This window comes from Cebus imitator, unplaced genomic scaffold, assembly GCF_001604975.1.
Source record: "Cebus imitator isolate Cc_AM_T3 unplaced genomic scaffold, Cebus_imitator-1.0 Scaffold232, whole genome shotgun sequence".
Lineage (NCBI taxonomy): Eukaryota > Metazoa > Chordata > Mammalia > Primates > Cebidae > Cebus > Cebus imitator.
This window is the reverse complement of record NW_016107547.1, coordinates 2127548-2135465: the sequence shown is the minus strand read 5'-3', so window position 1 is coordinate 2135465 and position 7918 is coordinate 2127548. Positions and strand designations below refer to the sequence as shown.

Here is a 7918-nt window from a genome sequence, read left to right as displayed (position 1 = left end):
AAAAAAAAATTAAAAGTTGTCTTTTGAGAAGTGTCTGTTCATATCCTTTGCCCACTTTTTGAAGGGGTTGTTTCTCTTTCATGTAAATTTGTTTAAGTTCCTTGTAGATTCTGAATATGAGCCCTTTATCAGATGGAGAGATTGCAAAAATTTTCTCCCATTTTGTAGGTTCACTCTTGTGATAGTTTCTTTTGCTATGCAGAAGCTCCTTTTTTTTTTTTTTTTCTGGAGACAGAGTTTCACTCTTGTTGCCCAGGCTGGAGTGCAATGGCATGAGCTTGGCTTACCACAACCTCCGCCTCCTGGATTCAAGTGATTTTCCTGCCTCAGCCTCCCCAATAGCTGGGATTACAGGCATGTGCCACCACACTTGGCTCATTTTGTATTTTTAGTAAAGATGGGTTTCTCCCTGTTGGTCAGGCTGGTCTCAAACTCCCGACCTCAGGTGATCCACCTGCCTCGGCCTCCCAAAGTGCTGGGATTACAAGTGTCAGCCACCACACCTGGCCCAGCTCCTTAGTTAATCAGATCCCATTTGTCAATTTTGTCTTTTGTTGCCATTGCTTTTGGTGGTTTAGTCAAGAAGTCTTTGCCCATGCCTATGTCCTGAATGGTATTGCCTAGGTTTTCTGCTAGGGTTTTTATGGTTTTAGGTCTTGTATTTAAGTCTTTAATCCATCTTAAGTTAATTTTTGTATAAGGTGTAAGGAAGGGGCCCAGTTTCAGCTTTCTGCATTTGGCTAGCCAGTTTTCCCAACACCATTTATTAAATAGGGAATCATTTCCCCATTGCTTGTTTTTGTCTGGTTGTCAAAAGTCAGATGGTTGTAGATATGTGGTATTATTTCTGAGGCCTGTGTTCTGTACCATTGGTCTATATATCCGTTTTGGCACCAGTACCATGCGGTTTTGGTTACTGTAGCCTTGTAGTATAGTTTGAAGTCAGGTAGTGTGACGCCTCCAGCTTTGTTCTTTTTGCTTAGGATTGTCTTGGGGTATATGGGCACTTTTTTGGTTCCACATGAAATTTAAAGTAATTTTTCTAATTCTGTGAAGAAAGTCGATGGTAGCTTGATTGGGTAGCATTGAATCTACAAATTACTTTTCGCAGTGTGGCCATTTTCATGGTACTGATTCTTCCTGTCCATGAGTGCGCAATGTTTTTTCCATTTGTTTTTGTCTTTCCTTATTTCCTTGAGCAGTGGTTTGTAGTTCTCCTTGAAGACGTCCTTCACATCCCTTAGGAGTTGTATTCCTAAGTATTTTATTCTCTTTGTAGCAATTGTGAATAGGAATTCATTCATGATTTGGCTGTCTGTCTATTATTGGTGAATGAGAATGCATGTGGTTTTTGCACATTGATTGTGTATCCTGAGACTTTGCTGAAGTTGCTTATTTGCTTATGGAGATTTTGGGCTAAGACGATGGGGTTTTCTAAATATACAGTCATGTCATCTGCAAACAGAGACAATTTGACTTTCTTCCTTCCTGTTTGAATACCCATTATTTATTTCTCTTGCCTGATTGCCCTGGCCCGAACTTCCAATGCTATGTTGAACAGGAGTGGTGAGAGAGGGCATCCTTGTCTTATACCAGTTTTCAAAGGGAATGCTTCCAGCTTTTGCCCATGCAGTATTGGCTATGGGTTTGTCATAAATACATCTTGTTATTTTGTGAGATGTTCCATCAATACCTAGTTTATTGAGAGTTTTTAGCATGAATGGGTGTTGAATTTTTTAAAAGGCCTTTCTTGCATCTGTTGAGATAATCATTTGTTTTTTTGCCATTGGTTCTGTTTATGTGATGGATTATTTTTATCAATTTGCATATGTTGAACCAGCCTTGCATCCCAGGGATGAAGCTGACTTGATCTTGGTGGATAAGCTTTTTGATGTGCTGCTGGATTTGGTTTGCCAGTATTTTATTGAGTTTTTTCACATCGATGTTCATCAGGGACATTGGTGTGAAATTTTCTTTTTTTGTTGTGTCTCTGCCAGATTTTGGTACCAGGATGATGATGGCCTCATAAAATGAGTTTGGGAAGAATCCCTCTTTTTCTTTTGTTTGGAATAGTTTCAGAAGGAATGTTACCAGCCCTTCTTTGTACCTCTGGTCGAATTTGGCTGTGAATCCATCTGATCCTTGGCTTTGTTTGATTGGTGGGCCACTAATTACTGCCTCAGTTTCAGAACTTGTTATTTGTCTATTCAGGGATTCGACATCTTCCTTGGTTAGTCTTGGGGGTTTGTATGTGTCCAGTAATTTATCCATTTCTTCTAGATTTTCTAGTTTATTTGTGTAGAGGTGTTTATTGTATTCTCTAATGGTAGTTTGTATTTCTGTGGGATCAGTGGTGATATCCCCTTTATCATTTTTTATTGCATCTATTTGATTATTCTCTCTTTTCTTCTTTGACTGGCTGGCGGTCTATTTATTTTGTTGATCTTTTCAATAAACCAGCTACTATTGGATTCATTGATATTTTTTTTTTTTTTGAAGAGTTTTTCATGTCTCTATCTCCTTCAGTTCTGCTCTGATCTTAGTTATTTCTTGTCTTCTCCTAGCTTTTGGATTTGTTTGCTCTTGCTTCTCTAGTTCTTTTCATTGTGATGTTAGGGTACTGATTTTAGATCTTTCCTGCTTTCTCCTGTGGGCATTTAGTGCTATAAATTTCCCTCTAAACACTGCTTTAGCTGTGTCCCAGAGATTCTGGTACATTGTGTCTTTGTTCTCATTGGTGTCAAATAACTTACTTATTTCTGCCTTAATTTCATTATTTATCCAGTAGTCATTCAGGAGCAGGTTATTCAGTTTCCATGTGGTTGTGCAGTTTTGAGTGAGTTTCTTAATCCTGAGGTCTAATTTGATTGCACTGTGGTCTGAGAGACTGTCTGTTATGATTTCCATTCTTTTACATTTGCTCAGGAGTGTTTTACTCCCAATTATGTGGTCAATTTTAGAATAAGTGTGATGTGGTGCTGAGAAGAATGTATATTCTGTTGATTTGGGGTGGGGAGTTCTGTAGTTATGTGTTAGGTGTGCTTTGTCCCGAGCTGAGTTCAAGTCCTGAATATCCTCGTTAATTTTCTGTCTTGTTGACCTGTGTGATACTGACCGTGGGGTATTTAAGTCTCCTGCTATTATTGTGTGGGAGTCTAAGTCTCTTTGTAGGTCTCTAAGAACTTGCTTTATGAGTCTGGATGCTTCTGTATTGGGTACATATATGTTTATAGTTAGCTCCTCTTGTTGCATTGACCTTTTTACCATTATGTAATACCCTTCTTTGCTTTTTGATCCTTGTTGTTTTAAAGTCTGTTTTATCAGAGACTAGGATTTCAACTCCTGCTTTTTTTGCTTTCCATGCGTGTGGTAAATCTTCCTTCATGTGTGTCTTGGCACATGAGATGGGTCTCCTTTATATGGCACACTGATGGGTCTTGACTCGTTATCCAGTTTGCCAGTCTGTGTCTCTTAATTGGGACATTTAGGCCATTTACATTTAAGGTTAATATCATTACGTGTGAATTTGATCCTGTCATCATGATGCTAGCCGGTTATTTTGCCTATTGATGCAGTTTCTTCGTAGTGTCAATGGCCCTTACAATTTGGTATGTTTTTTACAGTGGCTGGTTCTGGGTTTTGCTTTCCATATTTAGTGCTTCCTTCAGGTGCTCTTGTAAGGTAGACCCGGTGGTGACAAAATCTGGTTCCGAGTTTTGCTTTCCATATTTAGTGCTTCCTTCAGGTGCTCTTGTAAGGCAGGCCTGGTGGTGACAAAATCTCTCAGCATTTGCTTGTCTGTAAAGAATTTTATTTTTCTTTCACTTACGAAGCTTAGTTTGTCAGGATATTAAATTCTGGTGTGAAAATTCTTTAAGAATGTTGAATATTGGCCTCATTCTCCTCTGACTTGTAAGGTTTCTGCACAGAGATCCGCTGTTAGTCTGATGGGCTTCCCTTTGTGGGTAACTCGACCTTTCTCTCTGGCTGCCCTTAACAATTTTTTCTGCATTTCAACCTTGGTTTATCTGATGGTTGTGTGTCTTGGGGTTGCTCTTCTTGAGGAGTATCTTAGTGGTGTTCTCTGTATTTCCTTAATTTGAATGTTGGCCTGTCTTACTAGGTTGGGGAAGTTCTCCTGGATAATATCCTGCAGTGTTTTCCAACTTGGTTCCATTCTCCTCATCACTTTCGGGTACACCAATCAAATGTGGGTTTGGTCTTTTCACATAGTCCCATATTTTTGGAGGGCTGGTTTGTTCCTTTTCATTCTTTTTTCTGTAATCTTGTCCTTATGCTTTATTTCATTACGTTGATCTTCAGTCTCTGATATCCTTTCTTCTGCTTGATGGATTTGGCTGTTGATACTTGTGTATGCTTCATGAAGTTCTTGTGCTGTGTTTTTCAGCTCTATCAGGTCATTTATGTTTTTCTCTAAGCTGGTTATTCTATTTAGCAATTTGTTTTACCTTTTTTCAGGGTTCTTTGCTTCCTTGCATTGGGTTAGAACATGCTCCTTTAGCTTGGAGGAGTTTGTTATTACCCACCTTCTGAAGCCTACTGTCAATTTGTGAAACTCATTCTCTGTGCAGTTTTGTTTTCTTGCTGGCATGGAGTTGTGATCCTTTGGAGGAGAAGAGGCATTCTGGTTTTTGGAATTTTCAGCCTTTTTTGGGCTGGTTTTTCCTATCTTCGTGGATTTATCTACCTTTGGTCTTTGATGTTGTTGGCCTTCAGATGGGGTTTTTGTGTGGACGTCTTTTTGTTGATGTTGATGCTATTCCTTTCTGTTTGTTAGTTTCCTTCTAACAGGCCCCCCTGCTGCAGGTCTGCAGGAGTTTCCTGGAGGTTCACTCCAGACCCTGTTAGCCTGGGTATCACCAGTGGAGGCTGCAGAACAGCAAAGATTGCTGCCTGTTCCTTCTTCTGGAAGCTTTGTCCAGAAGGGCACCCGCCCGATGCCAGCCAGAGCTCTCCTGTATGAGGTGTCTGTCAACTCCTGCTGGGAGTGTCTCCTGGTCAGGAGGCATGGGGATCAGAGACCCACTTGAAGAGGCATTCTGTCCCTTAGTAGAGCTCGAGTGTCATGCCTGGGAGATGTGCTGCTCCCTTCAGAGCTGGCAGGCAGGAACATTTAAGTCTGCTGAAGCTGCCCCCACAGCTGTCCCTTCCCTCAGGTGCTGTGTCCCAGGGAGAGGGGAGTTTTATCTATAAGCCCCTGACTGGGGCTGCTGCCTGTCTTTCAGAGATGCCCTACCTAGAGAGCAGGAATCTAGAGAGGCAATCTGGCTATGCAGGCTTTGAGGCGCTGCGGTGGGCTCTGCCCACTTTGAACTTCCCAGCAGTTTTGTTCACACTATGAGGGGAAAACTGCCTACTCAAGCCTCCGTAATGGGAGATGGCTGTCCTCCCACCAAGCTTGAGTGTTCCAGGTTGACTTCAGACTGCTGTGCTGGCAGCAAGAATTTCAAGCCAGTGGATTTTAGCTAGCTGGGCTCCATGGGAGTGGGATCTGCTGAGCTAGACCACTTGGCTCCCTGGCTTCAGCCCCTTTTCCAGGGGAGTGAATGGTTCTATCTCGCTGTTGTTCCAGGCACCACTGGGGTATGAAAAAAACTCCTGCGGCTTGCTCAGTGTCTTCCCAAATGCACCCAGTTTTATGCTTGAAACCCAGGGCCCTGGTGGAGTAGGAACCCGAGGGAATCTCCTGGTCTGCGGGTTGCAAAGACCATGGGAAAAGCTTAGTATCTTGGCCAGAATGCACTCTTCCTCATGGCACAGTCCGTCATGGCTTCCCTTGGCTAGGGGAGGGAGTTCCCCAACTCCTTGTGCTTCGCAGGTGAGGCAACACCCCACCCTGCTTTGGCTCTCTTTCTGTGGGCTGCACCCACTGTGTAACCAGTCCCAATAAGATAAGCTCGGTTCCTGAGTTGGAAATATAGAAATCATCCGCCTTCTGCATTGATCTTGCTGGCAGCTGCAGACCAGAGCTGTTCCTGTTTGGCCATTTTGCCAGCCACCAAATCCATGATTTCTGAGAGTTCATAGAAGTGACACTGATGAAATTTAAACATGTCGCCAGGTTTCAGCAATTCTTACAGCTTTCCTTAACTTCCCCTTGACTTCTGCAGTTTTTATTTTCCATTTTCAAAATCTTTTTTTTTTGAGATGGATTTTCGCGCTGTTGCCCAGGCTGGAGTGTAGTGGTGTAATCCCGGCTCACTGCAACCTCTGCCTCCTGGGTTCAAGCGTTTCTCCTGCCTCAGCCTCCTGGGTAGCCAGGACTACAGGTGTGTGCCACCACAGCCGGCTGATTTTTGTATTTTTAGTAGAGACAGGGTTTCACCATGTTGGTCAGGCTGGTCTTGAACTCCTGATCTTGTGATCTGCCCACCTTGGCCTCCTGAAGTGCTGGGATTACGCCACCACAGCTGCCCCAAATATAGTTTCTGACCTTCAAGAGGTGTCAGCTTCTCAAAGATAGGAACTCTTTTCATATTTGAATTTTCAGTGCCTGGAATCTAGTCAGTGAATGAGTGAATGCATGAATGTCTCTTCTTGGCCCACCCACCCCCCCACCCCATTTCTGTTTCCTTCTCATTTCTAGCTGGGTTTCAGTAAAACTTAGAGTATTATGTGAAAGGAGAGTCTTACAGTTGCTTTGAATTAAAAAGCAAATTAAACTAAAAGCAGCAAGGGAGTAGAATGTATTTATTTTCCTACTAAACAAAAGAAAATTGCTTTTATTTGCATGTACCTCTTGATTTAATTTTGTGCATTCTTGCTATAATTAGACTTTGATAGGAAGGTCTTTTATTGTTCTTCTAGGTAGTTTTATTTTGCTTCCCATATTTTTTTCCCCTTTTCAAATTTTCCTGCTTATGAATTCTCGAGAATTGACACATAGATGCTTGAAACTCATGAGGCACCTAGAAAGGGAATTAGGACAGCTTAGTAACAAAGAAAATGTTTTATTTCTATGGGAAAAAACTGTTTTGCTTTATTAGGTTTGTTTAAATTATAGTATACCAGGAAAGGATGAGCTTAACTGTCTTTATCCCTGACATAATGTATCATAAACCTAGTTTTTCCAATTAGAGTTTACCTGTATTTTTGCTTCCCAGTGTACACCCAGTATGCCACCAGAATTATGTGTGTGCCGCCTCACCACCCCCAAACCAAACCATACCAAACCATCTGGCTTTTTTTCTGCCAGGCCACTCCTCTATAACCCAGTTCCTTCTTTGCTTACCAGTATATATGTTGACTTAATAAATTGTTTCTGTGAAAGGAATCATACCTTTTTAATCTGCCATTTAAAAACAAATTTAGTTTATGTAGCTTCCCATAAAGGTAACATGGCAGGCCCTCAATTAGTGTTATGTGAAAATGTAGCATAATGGTTAGACTTTTCCTATGGTAACATCTATATGTTACTGAAATGTGAAAATGTATGCATACAGAAAACACCCTTATCTACCAAGAAAATAAGAAGCTTGTTATCTAAATATTAACTTTTTCCCTTTCTCATCTGTTGTTGAGCTAAATCCTTGCCAGAAATCTAGATGGTCAGTAGTTGTTAGTACTTCAGTTGTCTTTTTGGCCTCTACAGACTCCACCAACCCTCTATCTGCTTATATTTAACCAAGTATCATTCACTGTTTTCATTTTGAATTAACAGTCATCTTGTCAAACATCACCTTAGGGGCCCATCTGCAAATCTGCAAATTGTTTATGTAATATGGACCCAGGGTTTTCCATTCAATCTGTACAATTTAGGCAAAGGTTTTGTCATTGTTAGTAATGTTTTGGATATTTTGGGCTTATCTTTCAGTCAGGACTTTGGGAGTGGTGAATTAAAAGATAGATTTAAATTGTGTTTAATTTTGGCTTTGTTTTTGCATTTTTTTTTTTTTTT

The 7918-nt window shown here is 41.1% G+C and overlaps 1 protein-coding gene across 7 annotated transcripts in view; it reads left to right on the top strand.

The window, feature by feature from the left end:
• Positions 1-7918, top strand: part of THOC2 (THO complex 2) — a 129249-nt gene that overhangs the window by 75968 nt on the left and 45363 nt on the right. The gene's annotated exons all lie outside the window — the stretch shown is intronic.